At 44.7% G+C, this 13,026-nt stretch overlaps 1 protein-coding gene across 1 annotated transcript in view; it reads left to right on the forward strand.

Annotated features, from left to right (window-relative positions):
* The window catches only part of GRIN2B (glutamate ionotropic receptor NMDA type subunit 2B), a 262,368-nt gene that overhangs the window by 42,418 nt on the left and 206,924 nt on the right, over nt 1–13,026 (forward strand). The window lies entirely within an intron of this gene.

Here is a 13,026-nt window from a genome sequence, read left to right on the forward strand (position 1 = left end):
CTCATGGTCTCTGCCAAAGGAATGGTTGGGAAGGGGCATTGCTTTGAAAGCTATGATGTGTATGCTTGTGTAGGAGATTATTTTTGTTTATGAGAGGAGTGGGGGCCCTTTAGGTAGAGGGAAGAGGAGGGTGCATCCATCAGGTAAGAGTGGCTAGAGAATAAGGCTCTTTTTTTGCTCTGCTGCAGTAGGTACTGAAGCCTTTTTGGCTGGGAATCTGCTGGGATGGGGTATGGCAGGCCAGATGGTTTGAAACAGGTAGGGCTTTTGGGAAGCTGCTTCAGGAGAGATAAGGAGTGAAAGACACTTGTAAATTCTGTAAAGCATAATAACTAGTGATGGGCAAACCAGCCCGCTTAATTTCTTGTTTTATTTCTCTCCCCTGCCTACCCTTCCACCCACCCCCAGCCCTTGCTCTGGGACCCTCCAGTCCATTTCCCTGCATCTAGTGGCTTGTTTCCCTACAGGTGTCATCTTGGCAGCAACTCAAGCCTGACCACCTCCCTTGGGTAATTTGTGTGCTGCCTGAGTGCTTTTTCTTTTGCTAATGTCAGGGTACCTGATATTTTGGGTTTGAGTTTTGGGTTTTTGTGTATACTTTTAGGCAATTGATTTTTATAAATAAATAACAATGTTAACAGTGGGGGAAGCTGTAAGACAGATGGATCTGGAGAGAATGGTCCCTTAGCTGCATGCCAGGCCAGCCTGGGTAAATGAATTAGTTGGAGGGGCTGCACAGCTTGCCTATCGACTCACCTCAGCTTCATGGCCAGGAGCTCAGCTGTGATCTGATATGTCCTCTGATCCCTTTAATTAGGAAAGGAGGAGTGATAAATGGGTATTGCTTTTAGTCTCGATGACATATCCCTGGCCTCTGGTTGGGGTGGTGACAGGGCTGTACTAGGAATATGGTCAGGCAGGTGGTTTAGGGTCCCTGAAGCTTTGCAGGCTCAGAAGATAAAGTACAAACAAGAGGAAGGGAATCCCAGCACAACACCGGGCAATGTAGTCAGGTGATAATGCATACATGTCTTGTTTGTTCTAGCTTCTCCCCCTCTCTCCTGAGACACATATTACTGGGAGAGTGGCAAGAGGCTGTTATCTAGATGTGTGCTGTGTTTATAGATCATGAGCCCCCTCCAGTGACACCCACTCCCTCACAAAGGTGCTAACACCTGTGCAAAGTGGGTTTAAAATGCTGCCACATCAGATCAGAGGGGCTTTATACCCCTCTCGCACAGAGGTAGTGGAAATGCATAGTGCAAAAGCCTCTGGAAATTTTACTGTACTTGGGTATCTTCATGTATATAGCAATCAATGCAGCTGCATGGAAAAATGTCTCCTGGCTTGGAAACGAGGTCCTGTCACAGAGTCATCCTGACAGGACACCAAAGCAGGGTCTGTGTCAAAGATGCTTTGCAGAAGCCAGCATGGCATCTCAGGGATAAGGATTAATTTTTTTTTTTTTCTCCCAAATTGAAACTGGTGACCCCATGGGGCTGTAGTTCAGCACTGTGGCCCAGACCTGGTCTGGAGAAGTGTCAAAGCTGCAATGAGAAGGAGAAACAAGGAAACCCCAAAGTAAGCAGAGCCCCAAGAAGTTCCAGGGGGATGAGTGGTGTGCTCAAGGCAAAGTTTGGAGAGGCAGTTCATATAGGCAATCTGATTTGCTTTCTCCACTTCATTTTAGTGGCCGGGTGATATTTGCAGCATATAATCTTTGGCTGTTCAGGATGTCAATATTGGTACTGTCATATACAAACAAGGGTGAGACCTAGCTAAAGGCTATGGCCTGTCGTTAGCTGAACGCTTTAACGTGATGGTTATATGGCACTATAACCTCAGCATTGTACAAAAGCCCCTCACAAGACAGGACTGGCACCACAGTACTACTGTAGTGCTTCAAGATGGGCACCGTGAAAACAGCCTTGACACCATACCCACTAAACCCCCACCTCCTGGCTGAGTGGTGCCTCTGCCTCCACCCCAGAAACAACTCTCGGGAGGGAAAGCAGTTGCTCTGTGCCAGGGGCTGACCCCTGGTGTGGCAGTAAGGTTTGGGGTTTCTATCTTGGAAGCTAATTTCCTACAAGGACAGCCTAGCGGTAAAAGGGATAGAAGCGGAATGTTGTCCCCACTTTTTTTTTTTCCCTCCATTTTTTTTTTCTTCCCAGGGCTGTTTTCAGGAAATTTTCAGGGATTTAGTGCATTTAGGATCTGGTACCTTTTGAGGTCTGGCAGGAAAGGGTTTACTGGCTATCCTAAAATGAGCTGCTTCTCCCACCTGCTTTCTTCCTTCAAAGAAAGGCAGTCCCATCTGCTGGTCCAAGATGAGATGGAGTGCATGTGTACTCCTTATATATACATAAACATATATAATATATATAGAAAAAACAATAAAAATAAGTAATAATAACAAATATATATGAACATATATCTACAGTGTATGTATCTATTAAAAACCCCATACACACCCTCATTTTGCCTTATACTTAATTCTGCGGTGGGAGCGCACTAGTTTTTCAACATCGGTTCCTGGCAGCATAACCTAGAAAATGATGGGAACTGGAAGAAGAGTCTCAGTTGGGGTGGACTACAACATCTTTCCTCTTGAGTCCAGTCTTTGTTGTCTGTCTTTGGTTAGCAAAAAAATTCCCCAAAGCAGAGCAGTTGCTCTCTGTGAACTTGTCAATGACAACAGATACCCTGTGGCTGCCAGGACCCCTCAAAACCAGTTGTGTTTCTCCACAGGTCTCACTCAGGCGCTCACCAGGCACAGTGCAGCAAGTCCAACAGAATCATAGGGCAACAGGCTGCAAGCAGGTTTTCCAGGCAGGGGGATGTTCAGAGGTAGAAACTTTGTTTTAGTCTGAAATTAATGGCAAAATTCCCTCCCTCTCCCTGCAAATATTGGGAAACTACAAGTTCAGAGGAACTGATAAAAGGGACTAATAACTGCAGTGAAACTCTCAAAGTTGTATGTTTTCTCCTCTGGCTCACAGGGCTTGTAGGGTTTGCACCTGTGAGGTGCTTTCATTCATGGGCTGGCCTGAGGCCGTGGGCCCTCAGAATTGTGTCTGGGCATGACTTCTGTAATGAATCCCTGAATTCTGGCACCTCTGACACTGTAGCCCCAAGCCAGGATTCTTGGGTGTCCAGACTCTGTGGTGTAAGACCAGGATTTTTGTTTAGGTGGGAACCAGAGCTCCCAGGGCTTTCTAAATAGGGTATAAAAGCCTGGTGACTCTGGTATGGCCACGTTCCCAGATCTGTTTAAATCCAGGGTTTGAGAGTCTCCACTTCTGAGCCTCATGGCTAGGAGATCTAACATTTTGAGTTTCTGCAAGTGAATTGAGATGGAGCTGGGCTTTATGTTTCCACTAAGAGCTGCTGGAACCAGACTCCCTGGATCCATGGCAGACCTACAGGGCAGATCTCTTGATGTAACAGGAAGTTTCTAGGTCTGAATTAAAATTGCTGACTGGCTGTGTCCTGGTGCTCAGAAGACCTTCACCTCCAGCCCAGACCCTGGAGACTGGCTACCCATTGCAGCTTTGCCTTGCTCTCCAAAGCTCTCCATTGTTCTTGCTCTTTCTTGCCAGCAAGGAAACTGCTTTGGAGTAGATGAAAATGTGTTTTGAGCTGAGATATTTTCATAAGAATAAGCTTAACAAACCAGCATTTGCTGACAACATGTTGTTTCATCAGAAAGTACTGATCAGCAGTATTTTGCAGTTTGAGTCAATGTGGCAAAGTCGATATTGAATATCAGGGATTTTGCTTGGAAACCAACAACTATTTATGGTATTACAGCAATTTCTTTCTCTCTGCTCCCAGCTAAACTAGGATTTATTGTCCTGAAGATCTTGGACATACAGGTTTTAATACACTCTCCTGGGACACTGTGAGTAACGTTGGGTATGATCTCACAAGAAGACATTGCTGCCTTTGGGGAAGTGCACTGGAAAGCAATAATAACAATCTCAGCTCCTGTAGCTTCTATCGCTTGAGAACCAAAAGTACTTTAAATACCATAAATAATTAAACATTCTAACTGTATGAAGCAGAGAAGATGCATCTCCATCTTTCTGATGAGGAGAATAAGGCAAAGGGTGAGGAAGAAAACAATGCTGTTTACACTTTCAAAAAATGCTTATTGATTTTAGATGGTGGTATGAGGGATTAGAACAGGACTTCACTTGTTGTGGTTCATTCCCTCCATGCTTTCAAGATTTAAAACCAGATGCCTAACAGCATGAATGTAAGTGAGCTAAGAGGTATGAAGGGTGGACCAAAAATATAACAGTGCTTAAAGTGAGGAATGGTATGACTGTGGGAGCCATGAAGGACAAAAGTGGATTAGAGATAAGTGATGAATGGAGAAATCTGAGAAGGGTGGTAGATTAGAGCATATGTTGTAGTTTGAAGGAAGTTCATGGGAATATTGAAATTCTGGATTTTCTTTTATACTAAGCCCTCTTATGCTGTTTTAAAATTATAAACTGACCTTAAAGCATAACTAACTCATGGCTACACTTTGTCCATAGTATTAATTTTTATTTACTGGTAGGGTATTCTTTATTCTGACAGTTGTCAGGTCTTGGCCATTATTCTCTCAAAAATCATTACTACTAATGCTTTTTTTCCCTGCTGCAAATGTCAGTTAAAGTAACTTTTGTGTAAATGGGTTGTGGCTCAAGGGGGCTGAGCTGCATCCTGAGGAAGCCAAAGGGGGAGCTGGGCTGGGAGGAGGTATGAACTGGTATGCCTCATATACATTGGCTGGCATATGGAAGAATGAACAGCTAGGTGAGCTACTGGGAAAGGTGGCTGAAGCAGCCAGCATGGATAAATTTGAGAGGCCAGAGAAAATGGAGAACAGAGGAAAAAATGCATCCATTCATCTGAGCCAAATCTAACCTGTTTGCTTGCACTGGGCTGGGCCTTCCCATCTCTGTCCCTGAAGCATCAACAGCCAGTGACTAGCCATAGTCCAGACGTGGCTTTGCCTGTGTATGCTTCCATCGTTGAAACTCTATAAACATGATAGAGTGCTGAGTGGAGGGAGAGGTCAGTGGCTGCTGGGCTGGGTCCCTCCAGCTGGGAAAGCTTTCTGGATACTATTGATTGAAGGTCTCAGTAAGATGAATTGGCCCTGACCTGTCATACAATTGCAGGCACAGCATGGTCCAGCGCACAGCACTAATGTACTGTGAAAGCATATTGTATCCAGCAGCTTGATGGCTGGTGCCTTGCTGGTCACTGAACTCAAGGAGAGAAAGACAGAGAAAGGGGAGAGTGTTGGGTGGTGAGAGTGAAGAGGGTAAAGGAGAAGAAAAACGAGACCACAAGAAACCCCTACCTTGTTTGCAGTTGTCAATTCTCTCTTCATCCTAGTGTTAGTATTTCTTGTGAGGTTCACATTTTTCTAAAAGGATAAGTGTTTTTCAGGATTTGTACACTTCTAGGTTGGGAGTGTACAACTCCAAGTATCTTGAATGGCACTCTTTTTGGTGTCGTGTATCAGGTTTTCCTTGTTACTATATCTAGGTAGATTTTGTTTTGTTTTTCTATAAGTAGTGATAACAGGAACATGAAAATCCTTTACCAAGGATTGGAGTGAAGAAAAGGGAAGTGACAAGGCATGGGCAATTACAAGGAAGGTCACTCACAACAAAGTTTCTTGGGTACTCATCCATCATTTCCAGTGGTCTGATCAGAGCCAGCTTTTGACCCCTCTTGGCTCCGATGGCTGTAGCATGCCTTCTTGACCATGCTAAACCCACATCTTTTTACCTTTCACTTCCAGATTAATTCCCTGTCTCATTTCACAAGGAAGGCTGGCATTTTCATGGGTTCTCTTGGTGACTAAACCCCATTTTCCAAAATGTTGCATACCGGTGGAAATCAAGAGGTCATGATGCTCATTGGGGATGCTGGCAGTTTGTGAAACATTGCACATCAGTGTCTATAGCATTGTGGCTTTGCCCTGGACCAACTCACAGGATTCATCTCTCTCTCTACCCTGCTGCCTCCACTTAGCAGCTTCTTTGTACACCTTACATCGTGGTGTTTCCGTCACTGAGCCACCTTCTCTGCCGTTTCTGCTGTCTGTAACACCATTATGAGAGCCTGATCAGGTCTGGTGAGCTCTGCTTTAGGGTTTGCTGTAACAGTGCCACAAGGAGCAGAGGCGGTACAAATAGTTTCTCCTAGCTTGTCCTTGCTGCATGGGTTGCAAGACTGAAACATGCACCCATGAAGATCTTTCCTAAGGGATGGGCAGGTTTATGTTTGAAAGATTTATCCCATGTCATACTTATGTCTGAGGAGACTGGCGGCAAACTGGATGACTGTATCCTAAGTGCAGGTGCAGTCTGAGGCTGTCTCACTGGTTCAGATGCCCTTACTGAGATACTCAGCATTGTGAAAGAAGGGTTCACTCAATTTCTGCCTAAAAAAAGAAAAATAATATTTTCTTTCCCACTTACGGTATGTTTTAAGAAACCTTGTATTTGGCTTTTACAGTGTTTACATCTGGCATCCAAAGAACTTAAGACTTTCTCTTGATGTGAGACTTTGAGTAACCCATGGGATTCCAGCACTGGCATGGCATTTAGCAGCTGCCTTCAGGAGACAGTGCAGTGTCCATCTGCCTGCTCTGTGTTTTCCCTTTAAGGAAACAATTCAGGGAATGAACTGAGTGAGGTGCATGAGAGAGTCTGGGGAATAAGTCCTTCCACCACTGGAAGTGAAAATTCTCTTCAGTTTTTAAATTTTGAGATTCAATATAACAATCTGCCAATGCACAAAATGCAGACTTGATTGAAGTTGAATAGAAACCCTCAAATCAATACAACAAATAATGAGAAATGACAAGGATGTGCTTCTCCAAGTGAAGTTAAATGTGTGTTTTTCGTGGATATTAATGAATCAGTAGTGTTTAAATTCCTAGCTTTTGAAAATCAGTCTTTAATGTCCTCATGTTATTAATGTGTTGGTTTCTGCTTGGAAATCAAAACTGGAAGTGAAGAATTAAAGGAAAGAAGGGATTGCCACATGAATTACCAAATTGTTCCAGTTTGATTTAATTGGCAAAACCAGTGTTACTCTGGTGCAGTGTTCTGCTGCCTGTTTAAACCTACTCTTGTACCTCAGGAGGCAAAGCTACTTTCATCCATGCTGAAATCCCTTTGGAGGGGCCCCATGTACACAGTGACATGTCCCTTGCTTTGGATGATCTCACTCTGAGCCTGGACCTGATTCTGAGATGGGGCAGACAACAGTCAGAAGTGGGAAACGGTGCACGTCTCGTAAGATTTGAAACCATTGTTTCAAATGGAGCATGCATTTGACAGCTGTGCCAACTGAACCCTCCAGGTGGTGAGGATATTTCAGTCTCTGGCAGGGAGGGCCTGTCTCATCCCTCTAAACTTGTCCAAGTGGGATGCTGCGGGGGCGTGGGGCACTGGCAGGGGAATGGTGGCTCCAGTCTGGCTCTGCAAGCCAGTCTTGCAGAGAGTGATGGCCGTGCCAAGCCTCTATGCCCTGGCATTTAGAAGTTGGCACTGAGCAATGCCAGACTGACCTGCTGTCTCACTTAATGGCTTTTGTGTGTGTGACACTGACTCCCGCAGTTCTGCATGTGTGTGCCAGCCTGGGTAAAGCAGGTGAGACTCAGTCCTGCTCTCCCTCGCCCAGCCATTACCTTCATCCTCCCTTGCTCATCCTGATGAGGACCCAAAAGGACTCAATTTACAAGAAAGGATGAACACAGCTGAACTTCTGCTGGAGCAGAGGGAAGTCCCAAGGGGTGATCAGATAACCATCTACAAGCATTTTCAGGGTAGAAATAGTGAGTCGAGAGGGAGAAATTGTTTAGGCTGAATCAAGAAGATATTAAAGTAACAGGATAGCTGAGCAAAGGGAAGATTTAGGTTGAGTTTAGGGAAATGTTTCTAAATGTGAGCCTTGAAGCCATCTCCTAGCAGTGTTAATCTAATTGTTTGAGTCATTTCAGAGCAGGTAGTGTGTTAAGGCATATGCTGTAGACAGCAATCCTGAAGTGACTGGGGGAAGGGCAAGAGTATTAAGTAGAGGATTTTAATTTGTAATTTTTATGAATCACTTGGCGTTGGTCTCAACAGAAGCTTGCAGGCTGTGGCTGTGTCAGCTATCACCCATAATATGTAAAATATGTGGGTGGGAGGAAGTGGGAAGGACACTGGGAACTTACCCTTGGGCAAGCTTACAATAATGAGACATAGTTCTTCATCTGTTGGGAATGATATGGGTCTAATTGGTGATCAAAGCATTCTTTGTACTGCCTTAAGTGTAGGCAGAGAATTACTCTTCTGCTTTGCATGGGGCAGAAAAAAGGGAAGCACTTTCTCACCTTTTCCTTGAATACACCTGTTGGATAGACAGAGGCAAAATAGCTGTTGGAGATGGGCAGGAATTGAATATATGATATATAGGATGAATCTGATGCTACCCAAATTAGGGAGGAGTTTGTACCTGGCTTAATAAAGAAAGAAAAGCTTGGAAAAAAAATTGGGAATAGAAGTAAACATATGTGCTGCTTTCCACCCAGTGTCCATGGAATGAAAGCTAACAGCAAGGTAATGAGGGAGCTCCGAGGGCTTTGAAAGCTTTGGTTGGGGGTGTGTAATGTATTCTTCAAAAGAAAAAGATTGACTTGGGAGAAATAAGGGAAAAGAAGAATAACTTTGTAAGTTAGGTAGAAATGAGTCTGTGGGTTATTACAGGCATGGACAAAGGTACATGTTGGGGAGGGAGTGGTTGTGAAGAGCAGAAAGAAGACCTGCCCAAAAGGCCTCCGGGAGATGTTTTTACCACTATATAGCAACATTTATATATGAGAATGATAATATAAGTGATGTTCAAAGGTAGTTAAAATAAACTGAACTGCACCAGCTTTCATCTAAAACTACTGAAATGCTCTTGTGGGTTGTTTACTCAGGGTCACCATAATGAACCATTTTGGTCCAGGTGCTGGGTTGTTTTTGCATCCATCACTGTGTATGGCATTTCCCATTGTCTCTAGTCTCTGCTGTCTTCCTTCTTTAAATGTACGGAGATTTTCCTGCAGCATCATTTCTTCTGTTTATCAGCACCTGAAGTGTGCAGCCACTTCCAAGCCACATCCATCGTGCCCCAGATCCATCCCCCTCTTCTTTGTCTCTGTTTACAAAATTCCTGGAACAACAGGGCTGTGAGCCAGAAGAAGATTAATGGGCACTTAGGTCACCTAGCTGGTAAGGAGTAATGTGGGGAACAGCAACACAAGACTTGTCAGCATACAAACAGCCTGGGCTGAAGGTGTGGTAGGGCAATGGTTAAAGCAGCATTAGAATGTGAGGAATGCTTCTTCAGAGGTATGCAATAGGCAGTGTGTCTGGACTGGGGAGATGGCAGTAACCTTGAGAATGGGAGGCTGTTCTAAGCTGAAATTTGGCTGCCAAAAATCAGGGAGCTGGAGAAACTTAGGTGTAAATCATGGTGTCATTTATAGTAAGCCCCAGCTATTAGGAGTAACAGTTTATGAGGCTGCAATCAGTCCTGCCCCTTTCTTTGCCATGGGTCTTCTTAGCTCCTGCAGTTTACCTGTAAGGGAGGCAGTAGACAAAAAGACTAAATATGCACCAGTCTTCTGCAGCTGGTAAACAAAGAAATAATGTTCTTCTTTGGTCTGGTATTTCTTTGCCAGACAGCCCAGTATCACATTTAGTGCAATGTTAACTTCCCTATAGCTTCTTCTAGTGCACTTGCTCTTCCCTGGTGGAGTGCTGGAAACCAGGCACAAAGCACCTTCCAGCTTTGTAGAGTATCTCACAGGTGAGATGGATTTCTTCCTGCTCCCAACTAGGGCCTGAAACACAAGGATCGCCTTTTGATTCATTGCCGATACTGCTCAAACTGTCTGAGATATGAAGCCAGTGTGAATTAAGATACTGTCAAAGATGAGCAAATACCGAACAGTACAGTAATGCTGATGGCTAATAGTGGGGCCAGCAGGACATTTGCCTCTAGGTAGTAGTGGGACTGAGGGTGGTGGTGAGTCTTGGAATTGGGCTAGTGATCAGGGATGAGAGTAGGGCTGGGAATTAGCACTGCAGTTGGTGCAGATGCAAAATTAGCTGTTGAATTCAGATTCTGTGGCTTGAACTCCTCTAACCAGTGCTGGGACCCCATCAAAGCTCCCAGTGAGCCGAGGCCAAGAAGTACTAGGATATGAACTTCCCCATGGTCCTCCAGGGAAGTACAAGAGGTGGAGGCTGGAGGTAGGTGATGCTGTTCTTTCTCCAGTACAGAGTCTATGCCCCTGCATTTTTTTTTGCTGGTGACTGGTGCACACTGCTCAGCCTCCCGTCCCAAGTATTGTATTCCTTCTAATTAGGAAAGCTGCCTTCGAGACAGCTTTTTGTCTGGGACTGCAATGTTACAGGACTTCCTTTCCTCTTGCTGTCTTGAGCTTGGAGATAGGGTTTTAGGGGCCTGCAAATACCCTCCCGAGGGACTATTGTGCAAGGCTACGCAGCTGGCACAATTGCAGCAGAAGGAGGTACCAGCACCAGCATGCGACAGAACTGCCCTCAAACTCCTGGGACCAGCCTGCGTTCTGCCTTGGTTTCTTCTCTGACCTGAAGATTGCCTAGCTTTGCTGTACACCGCCTGAGTAGTACTTTATTTACAGTTAGCCTGGTTGAATGCACAGTGACCTATTTGTGTACTTTCTGTATTTTGAAATATTGTCCAGAAATACCTCCAAATGCTGAGCTGTATTTTGCCTGTGTAGCCTAATAATTTTCTATTAATACTTAACTTAGGTCTGATCCACATAAAAATGCAGTGTCAAATAAGGTTCTCATGATATTTTTAAGCGATCTAACCTTTGGTCTTGGATAAATTCCAATCTGAATAATTACTGTCTGACTACCTACATTCCTCTTGCATTTCCAGTCAGAGAAGTTAGCTTTCCCTTCCCATTTTAACAGTGATTGTGTAACATTGCTCTGCAGCACTAACTAGATGCTGCATTCCTCTACAATGGTGGGTATGTTTTATTGGTGAGTAAAATGAGATTATAGAGGTATAATGGTTTTACAGGCGTGTTTATACCTAAATACAGATATGTCTGTAAAACCACTTTGTCTAATGGCCTTGTCATATACTATTTTACAGGGAGTAAGGGACAATGTAATAAAGTGGAGTAATGTGTAAAGGATTTAACTTACCAGACTGGAGTTTGGGATTTGCTAAATTGTTTCAGAGTGACAAAATCACAGAAAAGATTCCAAACACTGTGTTGCAAATACTTTGTAATAAAATATACTGGCATGTTTTAAAAATTGTTCTTGATTGGTAAATTTATACTCTAGCAAAATTAAAGTTCCTTGAAACAGCTAAGGGCAAATGCCCTGTTTTACAACTGCAGCCTTGTCAGGTATTTGTGAATTTCTCAGTTTCTCTTCCTCACTGGAAACAGGAACACCACTCGAGAAGCTCTGCATGCTGCCTCCAGTGCTTCCTTGATTGGGTGACTTAAACTTTTGCATTTGAACAGTGTAGAAAGTAATGGATAAAACTTGCTGCTGTGTATGCAGTAACACATTATCACAATAGCTCTGGGGTCACCTTCTTCTGGTAATAAGTCTGTGCTGGTTCACCCCTGCCTCTCCTGTACTAGCAGACATTCAAGAGGGGCTTGTAGTGAGCCAGATCAGAGAGATGGGGTCGGTGCAAGGACGTTTGTCCCTTTCTCCAACAGCCAGCATTTGCATGTGGACAGAAAGGTGGATAGTGGTTACTGCTTGTGAACATAAGTTAGCCCCAAGGAGGGTAGGGAAGGGATTGTAACGCCATGAATACCCCTGTTGTGGTCTTTGAGCAGTTCAGCTCTGCACCGTGAGTCTGCTGCTGCCTTGTGGGAACTGAATGGTGGCCACGACCACTCAGCCCTGAGTTGGGTGTGATTTATTGGCATTCCCCTGCCTTATTGCACCCCTGGGTCCCACCCGATGAGGGAGCCCAACTTGGGCATGGTACCTGTTATTCCCTCAGAAGCACACTGCTCTCTGGCATGCAGACTGCCTATGGAGCACCTGAAGAACATTGTGAGCATGACAGAAGTGTTGGATGTGAGTGAGAGATGGAGGGAGACCTGTCTCAGGTGGCACAATAGAGGCTACCTAGGCATTGCTCTGCTTGATCCAGAGGGGTCTTATGGCCGAGGATCCAAATTGAAGATACCAGGTTGACTGTGGAGGCACTGACAACCTCTACTTCACATTAGCATATTCCTAGCCCTGGCTGCTCCCTGCATATCTGTCCAAAGCCTGAGGATTTGGCACTGTACAGGGAACTCAGTCATCTTGTTTTGAATGGAGAAACCTGCCTGGGGGGCACATCCCATGCCCCAGCAGACTGGCACCTCTGTGCTCTTCAGGATCTGGGCTCTTTTCTGCTGCACAGAGGTAAATGGCTTTGATGCAGGTGAAGAGAAAGGAATGGGTTTCTTGGCTGGCGTTTTTCCCTGTGGGAGAAGTCTGTGTTTGGGCGTGAAGGCAGACAGCTGTCATGGCTAGCTGTGATGCCCAGGGAGCAGAGTGCAGGTTTTTCCCAGCCCCTTTCCCACCAGGAATACTTTGTGGAGCCTTCCAACCCAGGGCTCAAATAGCAGTGATGCAGGAGGTATGCAGGTGATCATGGCAGGTGTCTGCCTTTATTCCCAAACACAGACTTCTCCCAGGTTAACCAAGCATAATATACTCTGTGACTCTATGCAGAGGGATCGCAGGAGACATATTTTAAAGAGAACAAATACAGCATTAAAGTGAGTGAGCAAGAGAATGAGAGACAGAGAGCGTATAGAGTGCATTAAAGTTAATAAAGCATTGCAGGAGTAGGGACTGCATTTCACTGTTAAGGAATCTAATTTAGTGACTCGTAATTGGAAGATAACAGTCCTGCCGGAATGAAGTTAGCTGTTCATTTTGCCAAACT

The sequence above is a fragment of the Falco punctatus genome, assembly GCF_963210335.1.
Source record: "Falco punctatus genome assembly, chromosome: 6".
Taxonomy (NCBI): domain Eukaryota; kingdom Metazoa; phylum Chordata; class Aves; order Falconiformes; family Falconidae; genus Falco; species Falco punctatus.